Source organism: Paroedura picta, chromosome 6 (assembly GCF_049243985.1).
Source record: "Paroedura picta isolate Pp20150507F chromosome 6, Ppicta_v3.0, whole genome shotgun sequence".
Taxonomy (NCBI): Eukaryota; Metazoa; Chordata; class Lepidosauria; order Squamata; family Gekkonidae; genus Paroedura; species Paroedura picta.
Genome location: NC_135374.1, coordinates 29,820,846 through 29,831,954, shown reverse-complemented (window position 1 = coordinate 29,831,954; position 11,109 = coordinate 29,820,846). Strand labels below are relative to the sequence as shown.

Here is an 11,109-nt window from a genome sequence, read left to right as displayed (position 1 = left end):
CTTGTTAACAGCTAACATCCACTGAGTGGAAATATGCTTGGGTCTTTCACCATAGAAAGCATTACAATTATCATTAAGTTAACCTTTTGCATCTTTGCTGTCTCCAGTTTCGCTGTATCAAGGGTGAGGGATGTGTGAGGTCTTCAGTCTCACAATAGAAGGGGTACAAGCACAGATTTATGGAGAGAAAGCAAGCCTACAATATAAAAGCCATTTTATGCAAAATGCATGTAGTGGGGAAAACGAGAGCAGATGCTGTGATTCTAAAGGAAATAGGCAGGAACATTCTTTGAAGACAAGTGTTACTTTCAGACAAGATGTGAGAGACTCCACATGCTTGCAAGGTTGGCTACAGGCATGGGGAGTTATATCTAACTTGAGTCCATCCGGCTAGGCAGACTCAAGCACCCCTGGGACTGTCACTGATGGATGCCCTCTTCCACACTCACTCCCCTCTGCAGTATCCTATCTCTCTTCAGTTTGGAAAGAGACATCTGCCAGGTGCTTTGCCCCTGAGCAGAAGATGTGCTAGGATTTGGCCTTTTCTATCTGGCCAGGTGGTTCCTCTGTGGAAAGGTCTCTCCCTCTAGTCCTCCTTCCATTCATCAGCGTCACATCCCAGCCAAGTTGGCATGCTCTCCTGATTTCAAAGGCAATCCTGTGCCAGCTTCTCCACAGTCCTTTAGAAACTGGCTTCCCTGCCAGTCTTCAACCCCTTGGGCACTTGGCATTAGAAATTAGAGGCAATTAAAATGGTGAGTGTGCAACTTCCAGTCTTCTGCAAGAACTCTGCAGCAATGTCAAAAAGGGACTCAAGAGACATTACTAAGTCAGCTAGTCTTTCATCCTTGAGTCAATGGCTTAACTCTTCTCAAGACTCACAACTCTCATTGTTGGGAAGGCCTCCTCAAAAGACATTCTGGGTGAAAAGTAGGAATACCATAGACCTGAGTGTGAGATAGAAACGAACGATCTACAAGTCTGTTTATTCTGTGTTGTCCTCAAGGAGCTTGGGGCAACATAGATAGTTCTTCCCATCTCCATTTTATCCACATAGGCTGTAATTAATTCCACCCTGCCCCCCATCCCCCAGCTATTTTGTGGGTGAAGAATCCAATCTTCTTGCTGGAGGCAGAGAATCAAAGCAAGAAGATGTGCAAAAGCCTATTTAAGATACTACAAATGTTCTATCCCGAAGAAAATAATTCTATCTGCTGTTGGCGCTCAACTTTGGATACATTGTATAGACATAGTTAATTCTTATATCACTATAACAAGACAAGGTAAGGTTATCATCTTGATTTTACAGACTTTCAGGGAATAACAGTTGGCTCAGGGCCTAGCAGAGTTATCAGTTGCAGAACAGAGATAGAAATCAAGTTGCCTTCTAACAGTCCCTCTGGGAGAGCTCGTTCCCCACAATGTAGCTGCTCCAGTAATGAAACAACTTCCTATTCTTTTTCACATGTACATCCCAATCTATGTGGAAGGTTAATGAAAGTGGTAGGCATCCTCCTTCTGGGCCTTTCTTTAGCAAAGGGACACAAATGTATCTCAGACACACCTGCTAAGGGGAGGGGAAGGGAATCTGCATTCAAACTGTGCAACTCCGTAATCCTAATGACTCGGATTTTACAATCCATATCTGCTTCGTTTTGTCCATTCACCATCAGTATTCACTGTTTCGTTCATGGTCTCTCCTTGCCATCTTCATCTTCGCTTGGATTGGGGAGACAAGGAAGGTTATTGCCCAGCATGTTTACGGTTTGCATTATTTATTCTGTAGAGGACACAGACAGACATCTAGAGGAGAGCTTTAGATCAGACGTGATGACTTCTTCGTGGAGCTCAGGGCATTAGCTGGCTGGCTGGGAGGAGATCACCGGGGAGCCAGACTTGGGGAAGGAGACTAGAGGTAATGGGGAGCTCTCTTAGTCTGCAAGAGGCTCAGCCTGTCTCCTGTCCCCTTGTAGTGGCACATAAATTCACACGGCACGATGGCCTTGCCATTCTGGTAGCTCTGCATAGAAAACATATTCAGCTCTGTTAAAATCCTGGCCTGCCTTGCAGAATTGTGTGAGGGCTATGTAAGATAATGCACATGGACCACTTTGAGCACATAGGAAAAGTGCTAAATAGTGACTAAGGCCTAATAAGCATTGATATTTTTCTTCGCTTTCACCATGCGTGTCCACCAGGCTTTCTTTGACATTCGGCACTGATATTCCTCCCATCAGCATTCAGTTTGCTTTCTGGTTGCTGTTTCCCTGGGTTTTCCAAGAATGCTTTTTTCCAGTTTTCCCCTTGTTCTGCTTGAAAACTGAAGGTTATTTATTTATAATATGGCATGCGAATAAGGTAGCCAGAAGATCCTAAAATTGTTCTAGCTGCCGAGCAAGAGATGTTGGGAAGTGGTTTGCCATTGTGGAATGAAACTGACATATAATGTAAAGAGAGACAGACCCTTTAGTTTTGGATTCTCCCCCCCCCCCCTTTAATGCTTTAGTGAACCAGGTTTGGGAATCAATGGTGGCTAAACCATATGGATCTTCTGCAAACAGCTAGACTTAAGAATCACATGGTATCAATCAGTTTGGAGGAAAAGTGCAATCTGCCCAGGATAGACTTAAAAAAAAAATCAGGATCACAACCAAGGTGCAGGATCAAATAATAGAGTCACAAAAAGAAAACACATACATTTGCAATGAAGGGCCAGGAATGTTTTTTTTTTCTGTTTAGTTGCACAAGACTAAAAAAGCTCCCCAGAGCTACTGTCGGGGGATTTCTTCCCCATACAAATAGCTGTTCTGTGGAAAGCATGGTGTAGTTGCAGCCAATTTAGCACAGGTGCATGTGTTCCCCCCCCCCATATGCACATGTTGCCAACAATCACAACCTACAATGCGACTGTCAGTGAGTTCCACCATGCATTCTGTACACTCAACATGTTTTCCATATTATGAGATCATGTGACTTTCCCTTATTTCACAGTGGCTGAAATCGCAGCAGAAAATCCCCTAGTACTTTGCGATATGGAAAACAGGGCTTCACCATTACTTGTTAGTTTTAAAAAAAACCTTGTCAGTTCCAACATTGGGTCCCCCCCCTCACTTTGCCTGTGTTCCTTCCTGCTTCCTTTCATTCAATGAACTAAGGCTAAAATGTATATGAATCCACAAGGATTTAAATGCAAGGTACTTGCTGGATGCTATGGCACAGCTGCGATAGGGCAATTACCCAATAATAATAATAAAAAAAAAACTTTGGACATCAACCGTGCAGGTCACAAGTGGTGTTCCACCCTGATTTTGAAAAGTGTGTTTTGTTTGTTTATTTTAAATCTTAGCTGCACAATAAATACACTGGCAGAGGCTGGGGGCGGGGGGACGGGGAATGGTGCATAAGGTGAGCACGGAATTCAAAGTCAAGAAAACCTTAGCATCTGCAGTAAGATGTATGTGCGTAACGGGCCTAAGAAGCACTATTAAGAATACGAAGATGATAAAATACTTTGGCATCTAGACTAATCAATTCAGGAACTCGTGCAGGCAAACACATGTAGGAAAGGTAACGCAGGGGGGATGTTAAGATCTTCTATTGCCAGGTTGACGGGTCAGAATCTGAGTGGGGGGTAGCCCTTATTCATGCTGAGTGAACTGATTACTCATTTTTTTTAGATCTTATGTAAATTTGATTCTCTTTGTACTCTGTCCCTTTCTGTGGTGATTCTAAAAGTATCAGCCAAAGAGATGTACACCCCAGTGAATCAGATGATGCAAACCCTGTCTCATGAAACTTTATGTGGGGATTTATTTATTTTTTGCTAGTCTTTACATTTCCAGTGGGAGTTTCCAATGGAGTGTTGTTATATTCTGCAAAATCAGCATGTATTAAAGAAGCAGTGCTTCCTCATAACGCGAGTCACTGGCTTAACAAAAACCTCCCCTGTTGAATTTTTTTCCATGCCATGCGGCTATTAATGTACAAATCCGAATGAGGCTGGGGGAGCCCCATCTGTCTCCTTATTGCCTTTGAATTCGTGTTCTCTTATAGGGCCTTCTGCTGGCAGAAACTATGCTTGACACTCGATTTCTATGTTTATGTTTCCAGACATCTGTGTTAGGCTGACATATGTTTTCATTGATTATAACGTGACTTAATGTGTGCATTAACTGTGCTCAGCATTATGGCAGTGGTGGCGTTGTTTTTAAAGATCTTCCCCCTCCTCTTTTAAATGAGATATATGTATAGGGGCCCTAGAGTGACAAAGGGTTCTTCTTCTCTTTTTTTTTGGCACATTCTTTGCAGCCCTTTCACTTTAGTGAAGCAAAGTCTCCCTCAATTTCTTACAGAAAATGAAATGGGGACAGTATTGCTTATACAGCGAGAGATAGCAATCAGCAGTGTGCCGGGACTGACTTATCAAGCAGATTCTTAATGCCATAAAATCAATGGGTTTAGAAATTCTATTATCCAGTCTCTGATGGAACATGCCAAGCTAAAGGAACGCCTCACCCTTATTATTTTTTAAGTGTACTTAAGGATAACGTTCCTTATTGTCCTGCCTTTTCCGATGCTCTCTAGAGGGCATTAAACTATGGCACTCAGGGAGGCTACGTACAGCTAGGGTGCAGACGAGAGCCAATTAAAGGCCTGTGATTATTTTGATTGGAGGTCTGCTCATCCCAGCAGGGTTTGCTCTGGTTCACTTAACAAACGGGCAACGGAAGACTTCTCGAGGAACTGCATATTAAGCAGAAAGGGAGCACGACAAGTTTCCCTGTCGTTGCAAGTCGAGTTGCCTACCGAAAAGGAGAAGGGAAAACAGGGTTGCTTGCTATTCACCCGTTAGCAGCTGTGCAGTTTCCAGAAATCGTTGGATGAATCTTTTCAGAAGCTAACCGTAAGTGTTGTCACTTGATAATATCCGGAGACTGAACTGCATCAAAAGCCAAGGAGCAGAGAGTGTTACCAAAGCAGGCAACTTTGCTTACAGGCCTTTCTTAAAGTCAAAGCGAAATTTCCTCAGCTTTCCAAAGGCAAGGAGGCAAGAGGCAGCAATGGGAATGCTGTCAGGAAGTCGGCAATGGGAGGAACGACTCAAAGCTGCGGGCCCTGTGGGAACTCTCGGCGTTCTGCAGGGCCTGCAAAACGGAGCTCTTCTGCCAGGTCTATGGTTGAGGCCGGGTGGCAAGGAAGATCGTGGCCCCCTTACAGGAGTGTTGGTAGTGAATTCAATCTGTGACTTCTGTCACCCTTCCCCTCCAGGATGTACTATTGGGACAATTATTAGGACTGGGATGAGTTTTTCCTGCAGCATCTTTATCCCCTTGTGGTTTGATTGTATCTTGCATTGTTCTGTTTATATGTCTGTTTTAAGGGGTTTTATTGGGGGTTTTATCCAGACATTTGTAACCCACCTCGAGCCTTCAGGGATTAGTGGGCAATAAATTGGAATAACAGCAACAACAACAACAACAATAACTAGAACAACAAAAACAACATCCACAACACCAACAACAAAAGGAACCTCATCATTATTTTGGGAGTGGTTTAAGGATCCATGGAGCCCATAGCACCAGAGTCAGTTTAAGGATTTGCTGGGCCATAGCAGAGTACAATTGCCGTGGGAGCTACCTGACTGGAGGTGGAGGGGGTTCCCAAAGTGAAAAGGGGTGTCACTCCAAGAGTCCATAAAGAGAAAACAATAGGGAGGAGAGAGGCTATGGCCCTGATCCATGAGGGGGAAGACTCAGCGTGGAGCCCTTGAAAGTACATGGTCCATAGCACATGATGCTACATGTGCTACATGGATAAACGTGCCTTGCCTTAATCCATCACCTATGTTGATCAGGAAGTTTAGCTCTTCTGAATTCTCCTGCCTTCCCCTGCTCCACCTCTTCAAGCTTCCTAGAATATGTAGAACACCAAACACCCATTGCCACACAGAAGGTCTCTACTTTGCCCTCCAATATGGGAAGATAACAACCTTTTTGTACTCGACTGATAGGAGCAGTGTCTCCCACCCTGATCACACATGGTAAGAATGGCTAGATTCAAGTCCAGAAATATCTTAGAGATGTCAAAGGTTTTTGTGACAGATTATGCATGACGGTAGCCCTGGGGAGCTGCTGCTGTTCTTTTGCGGTGGGGTGGGATGCCCCGTTGTTCCCTGCGTACGCACAGGGGAGGGTCTCCTCCAGCATATGCCGTCTGCCCTGCCATAATGGCCGTGCGCGCACAGCATGGGGCTGAAAGTGCTGGGTGCACTCCACTGCAGCAGTGGGGGGAGGAGTGGCGGGGGCAGGGGCAAGGGCCCCCACTACTCATTGAAAGGGGAGCGGCATGCCACCTTCCCACCATTGTGGGGGTGGGGGACGTCCTGTTCAGCTCTGCTGGGGCGAGAGGCGTCCCTGCAGGGACACTGTAGGTCAGGGGAGGGCTCTCTGATTATGCATGAGGCCAGCCTGACTTAGCCCTCACCAGCACCCACGGCAGCTCTGGAAATGCGGAAGACTATGCATTCCCTTACTGTGGGCCTTCCGAGGGCCTGGGTCGGGCCAGGGCTCAGTGGCACTTGCGATGGCAGCGACATCGGATGTAATCAGGGATTTGCCCTGAAGCCTTGTCACTGCCAGTTCGGGCAGTCCACCCCATGCATAATCGGTAAGTGCGACTCTTGAAATCGGCTTTGACTCTTGAATGCTAGAGAGCTACTGCATGCAAATGGAGCTATTCTACTGCAGGTCAACATGGCTACTCCCTGAAACACAGTAAGGATATATCAGTGATCATCTCTTTTTTTTCATTTGAGCCTACCCAAATGCTCAGTTCATCTTTGGGGGTCCTGCTTCATATGCTCCCTCTGTCTGAGGTACTGTGAATATCCTGAGCGAAAAGAGGTTCTCCTTTGTGGTTATCAAATTGTAGAATTTCTAAATTCTTTGTTACATTTCAGGCAACAGATCTTGAGCTTTTGAAAAACATAGGACAGGCGTCATTGCTACGAGCCAATGTGGGATAGTGGTTAAGAGAGGCGGACTCTAGTCTGGAGAATCAGGTTTGATTGTCCCACATGAAGCGTGCTGAGTGACCTGGGGCCAGTCATAGATCTTTCTGAACTCTCCCATCCCCACATACCTCACAAAGTGCCTATTGTGGGGTGAAGAAAAGAATGTGATTGTAAGCTGCTTTGAATCTCATGAAGGTAGAGAAAAGTTGGATATAATGAGCTTCTCCTTTGCTTCTTTTATTATGCCTGCTGCTTTCATGCTTCGATTTGCTTAGATATTTTATTTAATGGTTTTATATTTTTAAATGGTATTTGACTTATTATCATTGTATGGAAGCTGCCATGGGAACCTTTTAAAAACAAAAGTATTGTGATAACAGGTCTGTGGCCATGGCCATCTTAATTATACACTGAACATTTCTCACCATCTATTAGTTTTACTAGCCAAATGCTTCTAACTCAGTCATTCTTGAGGAATTAGAATCACAATCTATGGTAACAAAACAAGCACTGACTAGAGACAAAGCTCCAATGCATTTTCCTCTGTGGGTGTGTGGGAATGTCTTAATGATAAAAGAGAAGTTTTCTCCAGCCTAAAGAACTTTCTGTTGACTTAACAGTTCCTCCATTTGAGAAAAAGCCCAAGGAAGATCCCTTGGGATAGAGGAAATCTTCAAATACTACACGGGGGAGAGGTAAGCAGGACACTAACTTGTGCCTCAAGAGGCAACCTTCCAAATGTATCTGGAATGGGGGAAATCATCAGAAATTGGGACAATAGGCTGGGGTATAATGAATGGAAAGACATTCTTCTACTCATCAACCACCAAAAAAGGAGAAGGGTCAGGGAGAAACTCCCTTTCCCAAACACCACAAACACAGTATCTTCCCATCCCTATGTTTTCAGGATATTGGACAACATTCCAAGAATCCTAGAAACAAATTTGTTGGCCACCCAGTTCCATGTGCAAATTTGCAAGCACTGATAATATCCAAATGACAGATCAGGTGTCCTTTGTATAATTATGATGTTGGTTTTCCTGAAGCAGTGTTTCTACAGCCTCATGATAGCTTTCCATGTACAAGGGGCTCTTCAACATGTTCTTTCCAAGGCATTCAATTTCCATGCACATCTCAGGGAAAAACAGACTCTTGCTGAGGTAGACTCTCTGTGAGTTTTTGGGAAAGATAAAAAGGTGGCAAAGCTCAGGAACTTATGGAGAGGCTAGATCCACTGTGTGAAGTCCGGGCTGGACTCACAAAAATTGCAAAAATTTCTAATGTTTTGTTTTGTTGAATCATATTCCCTGAGACAATTAAGCCTAGGAGAGGTTTTTTTCCCATTGCTAATCCAATGACAATTGTTAAAAAAAAGGTGTCTGCTCCTTTATCTTTTGAAATATCTGCTTTAAGATACAGCTATCCATCAATAAGGAAAAGACACAGCTCCTATTCCTAAGTATTTCGAAAGGGCTAAAACAGCGAAGGAATGTGCACATGTGTTTTGCCAGATGCATGTGCTATAGTGATACACTTGTCAGGGAGCCAAGGTTGGCTGAGTATCCTTACCTCTTGGCCTGCAGGATGGTCTGTTCTAGTGGGCATTTGATGTTTAACGTAAATATAAATAAGGTCACAATAGACATCATAGTGATAAGTCCAGAAAGTGAAGAAGATTGCTGCTGGTTGGAAGACAAACCTGCAACTCAATAGGCACCGGCTCATTTTATTTTGGCTCTGCCAGTGATTTTCCCCCCATCCCCCATGTGTCTGTGTCACTCTTGAGTTACTTCTTCAGCTTCCTCCATATGGGCAGTGGGATTAGCAAGACCCCTTTTCCCCTTTGCAAATTGAGAGGTTCGTATGGGAAGTATTACTGTCATATGGAGAACAGATGGTCTGCCGTGAGCAGATGGTTTGGAGAGGACCATGCCAATGCAATCCTACGGTATGTAATTTCTTCTTCTGAACGAGAACAATTTGATAATGGAAAGGGTCCAAAGGGGAGAATTGTTTTGACCTGATTAGCCTATCACAGTGGCACACCAGGCTATAAATTGTTCTCAGGCTGTAGGCAATAATGAATTATGCTGGAGCACCTGATACTTTTAGCTAGCAAAGGTGAAGCGGGGATTTGCCGACTGTGCCATTTCACTTACAATTCAGCAATCAACCAAGGAAATAGCCAGAAACAGACCGATCAAGATGTATATTCTATGGCTCTCTAATCAATGCGCACAGAGGCAGTTTCTTCTTGCTAGCCTCGGTTATATATACTCTGAATGGATAGATAGAGTTGGCTCTCTGTGGGTAAAAGATGCTTGGTGATTGCAGGATTTAAAAAAATCATTAATATCCTATGATGCAAATAAGCACATTTCCAGAAAGAGACATGGCCATAGTCAAATTTCTAGATCCAGAAACACTCTTTCAAAAGAAAGATAGGTACACTAAGTCTTGAAGGCACAAGCGAGTCGATATAAGGCAGAGAAAGATCTGAAGCTTACAACCATCTCCAAAATTTAAGCTTAATTAAAAAGAAAAAAAATGTACCAATTTATTGACGATAAATACAGATTGAGTCCTGTGGCACCTTTAAGACCAACAAAGTTTTATTCAAGGTATTAGCTTTCATGTGTATGAACACTTCCATCAGTTCTGACAAAGTTTGCATGCACATGAAAGCTAATACCTTGAATAAAACTGTGTTCATCTTAAAGGTCCACCACATTCAGACTTTGTTCTGCTGCTTCAGACCAACACCGCTACTCACATGAATCTAGTGAGAAGATCAAAAGAAATTTCTATTCCTCCCTCTACAAATGAAGACAACTTATTCTGGAACAAATATATTCTCACTACATGTGGGGTGTGTGATCCCACTTGATTCCTATAACCTTCCTAAACAGGTTCTTCTCCTTCTTTCATTGGATTTTCACAACGATGTATTCCCAGATGGTGTGAGCAAAGCCTCATTCTTTAAATCAATAACTTAGTTCATTCAATTGTTCGTTCGAATGTTCATTCATTCATTAGTTCATTCATTAGTTCATTCATTCAGTATAACTGTTCAATTGGTGGATTTGTATGTCCTATGCCCTGTGCCAAAATACCCCTTTCCTTAGAAATGTCATTTCTGAAAGTTAATAGATGAAGGGAAAGTTATGTGGTGGGAGGCATAGAGCTATAATATTAAGAACACTTTCTAAGGAGTAAACCCCACTGAGTATCTCACTAGGTTCCTGAGTAAACCCCTTTAGGATTACTCCCTGAGGGTCTAAAGCAAGGCAGGAGGCCCATTGTGAATTTTCATTCATACCTGTTGTTGCTGCAGGGGAAAAAATATGTTCCTCCTCCAAAAGTAATAGCATCAATTATTTATTTAGAAAATATATGTGTGCTACCTCCCCAGAGACTACATGAAACAGCTGCCAAAGTAAAGAGAACACAATAGAATTATGAAAGCATATTTAAAATTAACAATATTTAAAAGCCCTGAAACAAATCACAAAAAGAACATTAATCAGACTGGCAATGTATTCACAAAAACAGCCGTAAAGCTAGAATTAGGGGGAAAAACAATTTTTAAAAAGATCAATGACCCTCCCTCCAGTTCAAAGCTTGGGTGAAAGGCAGTGCTTGGGCCTGGTGCTTCAAGGACACCTATGGAGCTCTCAGAAGCATCTCAAGAAGGAGGGCATTCCAAAGGCAACGAATCATTTACTACTCCCGGATGCTGCCTGCCTCACCTATACGGGGAGGGTTAGAGGGTGCAGGACTTTTAAAAGCATCTTCACGGGCATGCTGGACAGATTCCCTGATGTCAGTAATGCAGAGAATGCAATCCAGATGCACATTATCATTGCGTTAAATTGATGGATTCCAGTGTACAATGGAACGATTTCTCTTAAGTGCCTATCCTGCGGTTAAGAGAATTGCATGATGACATCTCTGTGGCCACCGTGGAGAACAGGATGATGAACCCGATTGATTCTTGATCCAATCCAGCCACTTTCCTCTCCCCCCCAAACCTCCCCCCCCCTTATTTCCAGCATTGAGGACAGGCAGCTGAAAGAGCTGAATAAAGGGACTGAAAG

The 11,109-nt window shown here is 43.5% G+C and overlaps 1 protein-coding gene across 1 annotated transcript in view; it reads right to left on the bottom strand.

Annotated features, from left to right (window-relative positions):
* LSAMP (limbic system associated membrane protein) overlaps positions 1 to 11,109 on the bottom strand; it is a 1,850,461-nt gene that overhangs the window by 902,452 nt on the left and 936,900 nt on the right. The window lies entirely within an intron of this gene.